The sequence below is a fragment of the Aphelocoma coerulescens genome, chromosome 3 (assembly GCF_041296385.1).
Source record: "Aphelocoma coerulescens isolate FSJ_1873_10779 chromosome 3, UR_Acoe_1.0, whole genome shotgun sequence".
Taxonomy (NCBI): domain Eukaryota; kingdom Metazoa; phylum Chordata; class Aves; order Passeriformes; family Corvidae; genus Aphelocoma; species Aphelocoma coerulescens.
The window spans coordinates 116,311,970-116,325,971 of record NC_091016.1 but is presented as its reverse complement, the minus strand read 5'-3'; positions in this window follow the sequence as shown (position 1 = coordinate 116,325,971).

Genomic DNA, 14,002 nt, shown 5'->3' with positions numbered 1-14,002 from the left:
ACAGCGGCACAGCAGCTCCTGCCCCCAGTCCTTCCCTGTGCCGGGGACAGGCTCCCCTCTCTCCCACTGCAAAACTTTTGCGCATAATTTCACGCTGGCAAAAAGCCACCTTCTACCAGCCCCCTTCCAAACCCAAATTAGCACGCTGCTGCAGCAGCAGAAATTGGAGAGGAAAGGCTGAAGTTTTATTTTACAACTCAATTAGCAAGTTTATACAGAAAAAAACACCCACATAACTGAGGGAGATTTTATGTCCATTCGGCTTCACCAGCAAACAGACTTGTTTCTCCTGAGGGCACTCCCCACTGCTGTGGGCACAGTGATGTGCTCCTGCGCTTGGGGCCCCTCAGCCAATGTGGTGATCCTGGATCTAGCCCTGCTCACTTGCTCCATCTTTCTTTGCTCTTACACTTACAGATCCTCTGGGTATCTCCATCACAAGCTGAAAAACACAGATTTTAGACTGTCCTGACACCCTGTTCACTGAGTATTAAATCAGAAGTGAGACAAAACATAAGAAGAAGGGCCACATTTGCCTCTAATTTTTCCCTACAAACCAGTCCCAAATAACATGAAGCCAATGGCTGTATGCCCAGGAGGGATCCTGACTCCTGAAACAGCTTGCACCATGTCCCACTACAGTTTCTCCCTTCCTTGACTAATAGACCCTTCTCGTCAGGCTTTTGGAAAGAAGGGGACAGTCCTCTCACTAAGCCAGTTTTCTCACTGGGAAAAATTTTTCCCAGATGCTGATTGCTTCAGGATCAGGAAGGAATCATTCCTGTCTGGCTGACACTTGGGCTTGTCCCCTCTGTTGCAGTCCCCCTTCCTCCGCTCCCTATTTTTGTGCCCAGCACCGCCCTGCTTGCCCTTCTGCATTGTCCATGGCAGATGGGGACCTTTGTGTGTGGAGCACTGAATCATTTCCATGCACAGGGGTTCAGTTCTGGTCAGGGTGAATCACCTAACCATGGCTACATCCTCTTGTGCAGCTATGGGCAAGGTCTCAGCCTGGCAGAGGGGCTGCCCTACTGATGCTCTTCAGCACAGCAATGAATTTGATTTAACTAGAACCCCACCAGGCATAGAAGACCACTTGTCAAATGAGGAAACTGAGGCAGAAGGGAAATCCTCAAGGAATATCCATATGCCTCATTTCTCAGCCCATTCACAGAGCTCTGCACCTCCACCTCACCTTTCCTGTCCCCAGCCCTTTCTGATGGAACAGTAATAAGCTACAGTGACAAAACACCTCCATGCTTCAAAACTGGAGGTGTTTGTGGCTGTTTCTGTTAGCTGAGCCAGTAGGGCTCCACCAACTTTTCAAGTCTTGAGAAAGTTCAGAGTGATAAGAATACTGATGCCAGTGCCTATTTGGAAGAGTATGTTTTCATGTAGTGACCACACAAGAAGCCTCTTGGGGCTTCTCTTAACAAATGTCTTCTAGCGAGATGGCTACAAGTGATGGCAGGGCCAGCTCAGCAAGTAGCTAAGCAACAGCATCTTTTTCTTTCCAAATCTTCCAGCAACTCCTTCCAAAACTTACTTAAACTGAAGCCAAACTGAATTCTTTCTGATTGTCTGCACAGGGACAGACAAGGAAGACAAGAAAAATCAAGGTACAAACTCCATGCATGAAACATCAGATGGATTCAAGGACCCCGTAGGCTGCTTTGCTTCAGGCTCAGAGACCTGACGTCAGCTTAGCCTGGCTGCCTAAAGCTGTGGTTGTCTCTCATCACTTTCTATTTGAGCACTGTGCTCTAGCTAGGGGACAGGAGACTTATGGAAATGCTTTGCTGAGAGTTCAATCTTTCTGGAAACAAAAAAGCTTCTTGAAAAAGGCTTTCCTCAGGGAAAATTGTTCTATTCAGCATCTGGTCGACAGGGTCTGGCATAAGCCACCTGAAAATAGTGAGTCAAAACACAGTTGAGCACTCAGTCAATTAAAAAAAAAAAAGCCCATTTGTTTTTTGAAAAGTGCAGAGTCAGCAAGTAATTTGTCAATGCACCAAGTACAGATGCTGGGTCATGGTGATGACTCACCCCAAGTGTCCCCATGGTGGTAGTCTAGGCCAGCATCTAGTTGGAAGGGGTGGGATTCACTTCCCTGCTTTCTGGCTTCCTTCTCAGCCTAACTAATCACCTTCTTCCCATTACTAGTTCCTGGAGGGAGAGCAATACCTCCAGAAAGCAGTTCCTACAGCATTAACACAGAGCCCAGCTGAGACAGCTGTTGCAGAGGTGAAGAAAGCCCTCAGCTGCCTCCTCCCCACCCCTGGATGAACATGTGAGATGTCACCAGGGGAAGCACTGTCCTACAGCTCTTCTCAAGCTCTGCTCCATGATTCCTTATCTTTACATATTAAATCCTTAGATCTCCACTCAGTCTTTTTTTCTCTTATCAGTTTTCCACATCACTGTGCTCCTCCCCAGCTTCTTGTCCTCCAGCTCCCAGTCCTTTTGTGAAGGCTCCTGAGATTTGGAGGTATCAGGGAGGAGAAGGGGAGACCTGGCTGGGAGAGTATTTGCCAGCGGACACCCAAGGGAACGCCAGAAAAGGAACAGAGTACCTCACCCTGATCTTTCTAGTTCCTAAGTGTTCCTAGGAGATTCCTTCTCTGCCCTCTCCCCATCCCTCCCCAGCCAGTGCTGCTCATGGCTGTTGTGTCAGGCTCACTTCTCTTCCACTTGAGACAGAATTACTCCATACAAAAACCACATCCTTTGCTTTCTATCACAATGCAAAGTCTTACCAATAACTGAAGTTATTGGTAATAACTCCAATAATAACTGGTTATCTCACTCATAACTTTCTGGATGCAGCTGTTCACCACTATGAACATGGAAGGAAGATGTTTGGGGTGTTTTTTCCCTTTAAGTTATCTTCGATCCCTGTGGTATTGTTGCTACTTTTTCTCTCTCATTCACTTCAATGCTTGAATCCCATGATTTTATTTTCCACCATAGACCTGACAAATTGAACTAAATTCTGGCAAATTAGGTTTCCTGGACAGTTACTCCGGGGATACCAACAAGCCCTGGGGGTCAGCTGAGCTGTGTGGAGGGCCAGAGAAGACCTGCCACCCCTCAGCTCCAGCCCAGCATTCCTCCCTTCACTCCTCCGTTCCTGCTGCTGTGCTGGGCTGTGAGAGGAGAAGAATTGATGGAGGAAGGTGGGTGTGTGGGTGGGGGAAAAGATGTGGTGCAAAGTTCCGTGTGCTTGCAACTTTGCATGGTCTGCATCACTTTTGTCAAAGTTTGTCCCTGATTTCCCTGCCAGGGCAGCATGTCCTTTCATGACAGACGTGGGTGGCTTGGGCCCAGAGGAGAGATGACTCTCACCTGAAAGGCCCCACAGAAACCAGCACAGACCATGGGGCAAACTGAGCAGTACACAAACTAATTCTTACCACTGGTTCCTTCTGGTCTCCTATACAGTTCTGCATTTTAACCCCATAGTTTCTGCTTTCCTTTTCCATCTTGCCTTTTCCAACTTTTTGTTTTGTAAACATTTAGTGCCGTGGGCCTCTTTCTACTTCAACTGCTGAGCAGCACGAGAAGCTCAGAGAAGAACCCATCCCACAGGGTCACCCCGTCCCAGTTCAGCAAAGGGACCGAGTGGCTGCGGTGGGACCGAGCATCTTCAGGAAGCGTGCGGACACGGCTCTCCCAGGGCAGGAGCACCATCTCCTGGAGACGGGATTTATAGCACTGAGGATCCATACAGGTGTTTCCCGCGGCACAGATGGAATGTGGAAGGCACTAGCAGTTTGGAAGGCACCCACTCTGGTTTCTCTCCCTGTAGGCTGTGAAGCACACGAAAAGCAACCCAGTACAAGTGTGTGCTGTGTACAGAGGAGGGAGATGGAAAACTGGCTGAAAATGGGAATACATTTTGTGGGGACATCCCTTTTTCTCTGTGTTGTGCATTAAACAGACTTGAGCGTGAGTTGCAGGATCAGGTGTTAAAATTTTACTACGGGTGTATCAGGTGAAGTTCCATCTTATTTCACATTTGAGACTCTGTCTCAAAGAGTCATCGAGTTAACACAAAGAGCAAATCATATCTTGCTTAAGGACGGGTCCTTTGCATAGTTTTGAGGTGTAACTCTGAACAAGCTTTCTGCCTGTATATCTTTCCATTGGTAAATGCAATAGAAGGAGAAATATGCAATGTATTACATCCTGCAGCACCTGCATATTTATTTAGTTCTCCCACTAAAGTTAAAGGCATGCCTCTGGGCAGGGACAGCTGCATGGATGGAGCCACTGACACATTCCAGTGTGGGATGTCAAGCACCCTATTAGGGACAACCTTGATTTCCTAACACATCATAGTGGTGTGTGTTCACAACTGCCTATCTCAGTTCTTTGAAGACAAGCTGGTGTGGGCTGTACAGACACCGGTATTTAGGTAGCATCTGTTTCTGCCTCAGCAAGAAAGGCACAGATCTGTTATTTAGAGAAGGACACAAAGATGATCACAAGGGTGGAGCACCTCTCCTATGAAGACAGGCTGAGAGAGCTGGGGCTGTTCGGCCTGGAGAAGAGAAGGATCCAGGGAGACCTCACTGCAGCCTCACCGTACTTAAAGGGGGCTTATAGAAAAGAGGCAGAACAATTTTCTTTACACAGGTAGATAGTGATAGGACAAGGGGGAATGGTTTTAAACGAAAAGATGAGAGATTTAGATTGGATATTAGGAAGAAATTCTTCACTGTGAGGGTGGTGAGGCACTGGAACAGGTTACCCAGAGAAGCTGTGGATATCCTGTCCCTGAAAGTGTACAAGGGCAGGTTGGATGGGGCTTGAACAACCTGATCTAGGGAAAGGTGCCCCTGCCCATGACAGGGAGGGGAAGGGGGGCGGGGGGGAAGGTGGGGCAGAACAAGATGATATTTAAGGTTCCTTCCAACCCAGGCGTTTTTATGGTTCTATGATTTATATTTAATGCAGGCAACATGCTCGCTTTGCCTTGCCCACTTGTCTGTCCTTACACACCAGAACACTTGTGTAGGTTCAGGCACCTGAGACAGTATCAGATTCCTTAATGGGAATATATGGTGCCACCTGAGACATCCAGACCTCCAGCTGCTGCCTCAGAAAAGAGGGGGGCATTCTAACCTACCTCATTGACCAGCACCATGTCTATAGATCTTTTCCTAAATGATCCAACCTAAATGATTCTGTGAGTCAACAGGGGTGTCCTGGGTATCCTGCAGCCCGCAGAGAAACCCCAGGTACCTATTTTAGCACCTGAGCACGACTTTATGAGAAGATCATCAGAATTTAGTTGGAAAAAAATAAATAAGATGCGACTTTCTGATACTGAAGAAATCCTTGAAGAGCACAGCACTGTGTGTGGGTCACTTCAGCAGCGTACAGGCGGCTCTGCCTGTTTCTACAGTTCACACATTGATCTCACCAGGTCAGTAAGTCAAAATATGCCATTTTGGGCTCCTTCATCTGTGTCCAGAAGAAAAGTGCAGCTCAAAATGATGTAATATGACTGGGTCCTGTATGAAATGAAATGAAATGAAATGAAATGAAATGAAATGAAATGACATTAAATGATTGTTGGGAGGGCAGCTGCTGATTTGCTAATCAGCACTTCACACTTGGAACAAGGAAGTATTAAATTCTGCCGCTGTCCTTTCTGTAGGGCCTCACCCTGCACGCAGACTCAGTCTGGGCTGACAGTTTTATTTTATAAGAGTCAAAGGCACAGGGACAGTCAAAGGCTGTCCTGGCCTTGACGAATAAGCCGTGTGGAAACTGCAAATGAAGCCAAATCTGAATCTTCTCCATACCTTTTTTTCTCTGAATCTTCTCCATAGCTTCTTCCTTTATACAGTAATGGCTTGTAGATACAGTATTTATAAGCTAGGTTGTGAATGTAAAGACTCACGAGCTCTTCAGGTGGACGTAATTGTGTAAGTAGAGGCAGCCACTTGGGCTACATCTATACTAAATTAAATGTTTGTAGGAACACTCATTGGTACCAAGGTCAGGTGCTGTGGATCAGCCCATGTCCACATGGATAAACTCCCATCATCTCCAGAGCTGGTGGTCATGCACAGCTGTCAGCTGAGAAAGGTCTCTGGCCTGTGTTAGCAACTGAACTGCCCCAGGAACGATTCATCAGGGTCTGAGTCCAAAAACACACCAGAGACCTTCTTAACTCTGTGAAAATGCTGACTTGGTTCCCTGGCGCTATTTAATTTACTTGTGTAAATGAAACGCTGGAGACCCTGGAGATCAGGGCGGGGTACCCAATGGGCTTGTGTGTAGAAAACCTAGGTCATTGTCAGGATTGTCTGTGGCCTTGCCTTCATTCCTCCAAAAGCTTATTCCAGGATGGCTGGGCTGGACCTTTGCCAGCCAAGAAACAGTGGCTTTTCTTGTTGGAAGAGAGGTGATTAAAAAAAATTAGTTAAAAACCATTAATTTAAATAGCCATGCCCATGAACTGGTAAAACCCAGAATCTGTCAGCCACTTTCTAGGTAAGAGTCAGAGCATCCGACTTAAAATGCTTGTTATAAAATATCTGTGAGCTAAATTCAGCTCCTGGAAGAAAAGTCTGGGCCTTTGGTATTTGGTGGGCAGCTGAGAAGTTGGCAGCAAGATCAATGAAGAACACTGCCCTGGGGAGAGACCTCAGCCAGTGCTGGCTGGGACCTGGGACAGCCACTCTCCTTAACATCTTAGTTTTTCCATCTCTGTAGTAGCAGGTCCCTGTTGGGGGCTGCTCTTGTGGGCAGCTTGGGAAAAGGATTAAGGAAATATTAAAGGTGTATTTACAACCTTGCACGGGGTTGATATGGATGTTCCTGCTGGAGAGTCAGGAAGGAAGAGTATCTTCCATGCAACCAGTTTTTCCTGAATTCCTGCATTTCCCTTTTTTACTCCCCAACGCAGCACAGCCCAAACCACTTCCCCTGACTGTGTAATGCTTGGGTAGCAATTACCATTCTGTTTTTTTAATTGTAGCTTTGAACATCCCAGTGACTGATTCCAGCTTAGGCTCCAGTCATATGAAGTGGGAATGGATACAGCTGGTTGTAGGACCAGCTTGAACAATGGGGTCTCCCAAGGAGACTTCATTTCCGTTCTCCTAGGCTGATTGTTTCTCTCACCAGGTGGTGGTTGCTTCTTCTAGCACTACAGAAAGCTGAAAACTTGACTCATGAGAAAAATATCCAAAATGCTTGCTACACCATTGTACCATAAATAGCTACATATCTCTCTGAGGATGTTTTTTCCTCTGTCTTTCTGAAGAACAATCACCCATTTCTCTAAAATCTCCAGCACCCATACAGTGCCACTTTAATATTTACTGTTTTGGAGGAGTGTGATGAAGAAGCATTTAGGGTAGATTCATTTCACTTGACCTACAACATGAGATTTGTTGGACACATATCAGCTGTGCCACTCTTTGGGCCAGAATTTTTCCTTTTGTCCACTGACTACAAAGCAAGTCTACCAGATCAGCACAGAGCAAGATGCTGAGCAGGTCAAAATCTAATTTTAAGCAAGAATAATCTCACTGTGTGAAACTGGATAGTCATGTTGTTACTGCTTCATAACACCTTTTACAATTGCAACCACAAATATCTTCATTAAATAACCTGAATTTAAATACCCATGTCCATGACCTGGTGAAACCCAGAATCTCTCGGCCACTTTTTAGGTAAGAGTCTGAGCATCTGACTTAAAATACTTGTTGTAAAACATCTGTGAGCTAAACTCAGCTCCTGGAAGAAACACCATTGACCTGGAAGGATGTTCACCTTCTGACCACAGCTGTGTATGAATGACTGGTTGATGAGATGGGTTGTACTGGCTGTGCTATGAGACAGAGGCATCTTGCAGATCTCCTTGGACAACTGGGTCACTCTATCCTGGCTTGCTGTCACCTAGAAAAGGTTGGGCCATTGAAATCTCTTTCATGGCATCTGCCAAATTAGTTATCTTGGATTGAAAAGAGTGCAGCAGAACCAGTGCGACTCAGTTTACCAAAAAACCTGCACTGTACTTCCATTTTATTTCCATCACACACTGGAGGTACATGAGAGGTGACTGAGCCAAATCAAACAAGTATCTGCTGAGTTTATGCCTCAGCCTTTCCCTTAGAGGGACACAAATCCTGGCCTCTCACCTATCGAGCTGCCAGGTTTTTACAATAGTTGGAGGAGCTAAAAGCTGTCCAGTCATTTCCTCCTCTGTTGTGTTTGGTTAAAATGGGTCATTGGGTTACTGCAGAGTTTTTCAGTGGGGAGCAGACAGTGAGACTGGCAGATATATGGAGCAACTGCACACATCTTTTTAGGAAGAGGTGCTGAAGAATAGCATACTAACACCCCCTCACCTCCCAGCCTTTCTTTTCCATGCTAATTCCGAAAGTTCAAATTTTTCCTTTTGGGAGAATTTTAGTCAGGTCCAGGATCATTCATAAAATAGAGGAATTGTTCCAACAATGACCCTGAAAGGTTTCCTAATTTTAAAAGGAAATCCAGGAACAAAACCTGGCCAGCTCTAACCTGAATGGTTCACACTGTGCTCTGGTGGGTAGTTCAGCAGAGAAGCCTGGGTCTCCATGAATCTCAGCCTTTACTCTTGCAGTCAGGAATCTTCATAAAGGGAGTTTTCACATTTCACTCAGGTAATGAGCAACCAGGAGCCAGCACTCAAACCAAGCAGACCTTAGGCTCTTGCTCATCTCTTACCAAATAACTTAGCACAAACATAAACACCTCCAGAACCTATTTGGTGGCAGTGAGGGAAATAAAAGTAAAATCCTTGAGCACCAGCTTCAGTCAGGTGTGTGGTGAAGATGGACTTGAAAAACTTGGCAAACATATTTAGGAGCCTACCTGGAAACTTGTACAGTTATTGACTGTTCCTTCACCTTTCCTTGACTGGGGAAATACTTTTCATTGCTGCTATGTAAAGATTCAACTACCCAAAAAACTATTGTTTCTTTGGGGAAAGAAAAAAAATTTACTGTATCTGTCTACTGCAGATGTGATTTTTTGAATAATGTAGACAATTTTCTGTATTTTAGGGCACAGCTTTATTAAACTGGGGCAAACCAGGAAATCTCATATTTTCTTCCTCACTGGCTACCATGAAACTTATCCATGATAGGACCCTCAAACTTAAGAGAGGTGGAATTAAGAGAGGCTGCAGCAGGTCAAGAGCCAGGCTTATTTTTCAGCAGGGATTACCTATGGTTTCTACTAGATTATTCCTGACATGTGGCTCATCATATTACAGGTTAAATGTTTAAAGCAGGGAGAAAAGCATGAGACATAATGAATAACAGCTCTATAACTCTGCTGCCTTCTCTCCAGAATAAATCTATACTGAGTTTAGGAAGTGTGTAGAGTAAAAGACTGCCATGACAGGCTATCAACAACCTTATCCCATCATATAACAAGAGTGAACTTTAAACCTACCATTTTGGCTACTTTTGAAACTCACTGAGAAGCCCAGCCCTAATATAAAATCTCCTAGTGGTTCACATCTGGGTTTTGTAATTGTCATCTGAAAACAGTGTTAGGAGTGATAAGTGAGTGATCATCTCACTGGAATCTTAGCACAGCCTTTTCCAGTAATGAAATTATATTTCATTTCTCCCAAATCAAGGCTGAAAAAAAGTTTTATGTTCAGCTTTTAAACTGTGTTTCCACAGCCAATTTATTTTGTTTTTAACTATGTTCCTCTGCCCTTGCTTTTTTCCCCATTTTATATACTATACCCTAAGCAGGGCTCTGATTTCCCCTCATCCTACCATGATTACAGCTAGAGTCCTCTGCCAGGGATTCAAAACTTGGTGGACAATTCCCTCTGGGCTTATAAACTCACTGTTGTTCTCCTGCTGCTCTGGGGGAGATGAAAAGCAAATCCATGAGCTGCCAAGAATCACACCCAGGCAGGGATGCGGTGCTGCGAGAGCTGGTCCCTGCTCAGTGTACAGGAGACAGACATGACCCTAGGATGAGTTCAAGGGGTCACACCTTGACCCTCATAGAGACCCTTCATCTCCCTGTGCCCCTGTGAAGAACAGAGAGGGATTAAACTGTAGGGCTGCAGTCCGTTTGCATTGAACAGAGGGAACAGACCCCAGCCACAAATCACTCAATATTTGAACAGTCTCTGAGAGGTTTTTCTTCCTTGCTTTAACCCTTTGTGGCACCTCAGTGCCTGCAGGAGATGGCTCGTGAGCAGTCCTTAAGCATAGGTGGTGATTCTTCCCCTTTTTCATACCACTCGGTCCCCTCCATGCATGCTGAGGCAGGTGGCTGAGAAAACTCCTCTGGGCTATGTGTCAGTGAAAGTTTAGCTATAGGGAGTAAAATTTGTATCAAAAGCAAACACAAACATCAGTCCTAACTGCAAACACATCACTGGCTGACTTCAGCTCTATAGAAAATCCCAGTGTAACTGGCCCCAGAGTCAGGTTTTGAGCACGAGCTGAGGGTTACACTGGAGCTGGCAGGATTGTGTGTGCGAGTGAATGGTGCCAGACAGGAGCTGGGCACTCGGCTCCCAGAGGGTAAGTGTCATGGTTTACCAGATACTATGAAGAAAATTAACTCTACTGCAGGCAAAACCAGCACAATGAGACACAGCTGGGGATTGCAGTCAGCACCAGTGGCCCATCCCGGGTCTATAGGTGGTATTTGAGTGCTCTCTAGTGGACAGAAAAACTACTCCAGAACAAAGCTGATGCGCAGTCCCTGAGCCTAAGTCACCCTCAGCTGAGTGTCTGAGGCATTGGGTCTGTAATATCCACACACCATGGGCCTGTGCTGAGCCTCTGGGAGCAGGATTTGGGAGGAAGGCTCAAAGCTGGGTCTTCCTGATATGTGACACTGCAGGGCAGAGGTTTGATGAGAGAGCAGTGCAGGGTGGCAGGGGATGCCCACCTCACCTGGTAAGAGCTGACTTCCAAGCACAAGTACCACCTCAACCCCTTTACACTATTTTGCAGTGCTTTTCCTTGTGTTGAAGAAAACATCTGCAGTTCCTGCTCCTGTGTGTAGTCAGTGAGTAGGAGAGCAGAGAGGTACTGTGGAAGGAGAGTAGAAACATTGGTCATGGAAGGGAAGAAAGAAGTGGGGAAAAATTACGAGTTCATTTACCAGCTGCTGCTGAGCCTCCAGGAGCCCTCTGCTCTCAAAGCCTTGCCTGTGCTGGACATAGTAGCTCTGAGGGAAAATATTCTTGTTTCATAGCACAAAGTGATAAACCACTGGGTAAAGTGGAAACCCAGACTATGTCAGTGTAAAAACAAGGTTATTACGGAAGTCAGCTCAGGACACAGTTATGTAGTAGGTAATCTCAGATCAGCAGAACCATATTACTGAACCCAAATGTTGAAAAGGTGTCCCAGAATCATGAAATTTATAAGGATATTGTATTGCAGTTGGGATTTACTTATAGTAGGTATCTGAGTTTTGAGTTCTGAGAATAACTAATCTCATTTTCCTTTTATGTCTGTGAAATGACAGCTAAAAGATTTTTTATGATGGTGATAGTAAAACCAGAAACAGCCACTTGACTCATGAAACAGCTACACCTCTAGTTATAGAGGTTATATGCATCTCTCCATAAACTCTGTTTAAAACCTGGCTTCTCCATTACCTCTATGCTGGGAGATCTATTGTCTTAGGCTTCCTGGACGATACCATTTTCCAGCATGAGTTCCTCTTACACAGACACTTCCCAATGCTCAGACATCTTGAACACAAATAAAACTCCTTCAACCTCCTACTGAACTTAATTACTTGTCTCCCACTCATTCTTTTCCTTCATTTTCTAGAGACTTTTGATTGAAATCAGACTGACCTCCTTTTTTTTGAGTATCTTCTCCTACTTGGAGCAGTCATCTTTGGCCTTGCCTCATCTATGCAGAAACCACTGAGGCTCTAATGCAGTACCACACATACCTGCAGTAAAAGAACATTGGTTTGCATTTAGGCAGTTATTCTATGCAAATTAATTAATAGCTTTATTACAGAAGCTATGCATAAATTAGGCTAGTAAACACTGACTGCATGAATATGCTGATTCAGTTTGCTGAGGGTACAGAAAGAAAGGAAAAAAAAACAGAAAAAGAATGGGTAACAATAAGTCAAGAAACCTACCATACCAGTCAGTACTGCAGAGCTAAGAGGTAGGGAAAAAAGCCAGAAATCCCAAAGAAAATAGCCCTAAAACTTCAGAGTTACCTTTTCTTTCCTTCGATCACAGACAATTGAACGGAGGCAAGGGAGACCATGGAGGAGAGAGGAACAGCTGAGGGTAACCCAAGTAGTAGCTAGGAAAACATAAGTTTATAAGTGATGATTACTACTGGTATTGGTTCTCAGATTCTTTGCACATTCTCCCACAGGCTTTCCCCTGCAGGTTTCCAGTGGATAATTGAGTCAAAAAATGGGTTCAGTGGAAAAATTTTCTGTGTAGCATCCAAAGCAACATGGGAACCAAACTCCAAGTATTTTAGGTGGTTGCTTCTGAAAGAGGCAAGTTGATGCTCAGCTCCTGCAGACAGCTCTCTTGGCATATTAGTTTTCTCCTAATAGGTTTGATTTGTGTGCACCTTTTATGCAGAGGTTCACTCTTCACAGTCACCATCTGATGAAGGACCCTGACCTAACCTCGTGGAAAAATCACCCAATTATTTCCACAACTTCAGAAGTTAGCACCACTGAGGCACTTGTTTTATTCATTTGTTATGATGATGCAGGCTGTGGAGTTATAAAAATGCCATATATGATAAGACTTGTTAGGAAATCAGATAAACAGGCAGTGCTTGGACTTCTTCATGAGCACACAGACATAGTACACACAAGCTCTCCAGGACAAAGAGGGGCAGCTTACTGGGGCCAAGCAGACTCTTCTCTTTGGGGAAAAAATCCCCAGATGTTGAAGTACCTTCACAGGCACTTGGCAACATCTGGATGGGCACTGCTCAGCGAGCATGACAAGCTTCAGTGGGAACTCATGGCTCAGGTCCTGCTCTATTTTTGCTGTCTCAGACAGCAAACTGCCAGCTGCTTACTCCTTGTTACTATCTGAATAAACTGGACTATCCAGGAAGCCAAATGGTGATAAAAATGCCATGAGAGAAGCAATTCGTTATGCTTTCAGGAACTCCAGCCCAGGGCCTTTTAACCCTTCAGAGTCCACATGAGAATGATTCATGTTCCAAAAGCACTTGCCAGTGGCTTGCAGCACTCCTGGCAACTGCAACTCCTGTGCCAGAAAGACTGCAGCTGGGTGGTGGTGTTTACACTCTGCTTAACAAAAGGTTTTTAGTGGCAAGGAGAGAAAACAATGGGGATTTAGGAAGGAACCCCACCTATGAAGTCTCCCTTTTTTTGTTTTGACTCATGGGTTTCATGCTCCACATTTCTTGTTTCACCACAAGCATCAAAAGACTGTTCTGTGTCTGCCACTTTGGGCCTCTCTTGATTTTGACAGATTTCCATCACATCCCAAACTCCTCCAGCTGTTCCTTTCTGGGGTGAAAAGTCCTAATCTGTTCACTAGGTCCTCTTTGAGGGGCTGCTCCTCTCTGGGGACGCTGCTGCGCACCCACTTGGGGTGCTGAGCCTGTTTGGGGACTGGCTGCATTGATACAGTGTCAGCATCTGGTTTTTGTCACGTTTATAATATTCCCTGGCATCTCCTGCGGTTTCCGTCTGTCCAGAGGAGTACAACAGAGCTGGTGAGAAGGTTCTGGAGCACAAATATAATGAGGAGCAGCTGAGAGAGCTGGGAGTGTTTAACCTGGAGAAAAGGAGGCTCGGGACACCTTATCGCTCCCTACAACCACCTGAAAGGAGGGCGCAGCCAGGTGGGGGTTGGTCTCTTCTCCCAAATAACAAGTGACAGATGAAGAAATAGCCTCGAGATGTACCAAAAGAGGTTTAAATTGGATATCAGGAAAAATTTCTTCATTGAAAGGGTGTTCAGGCATTGGGACAG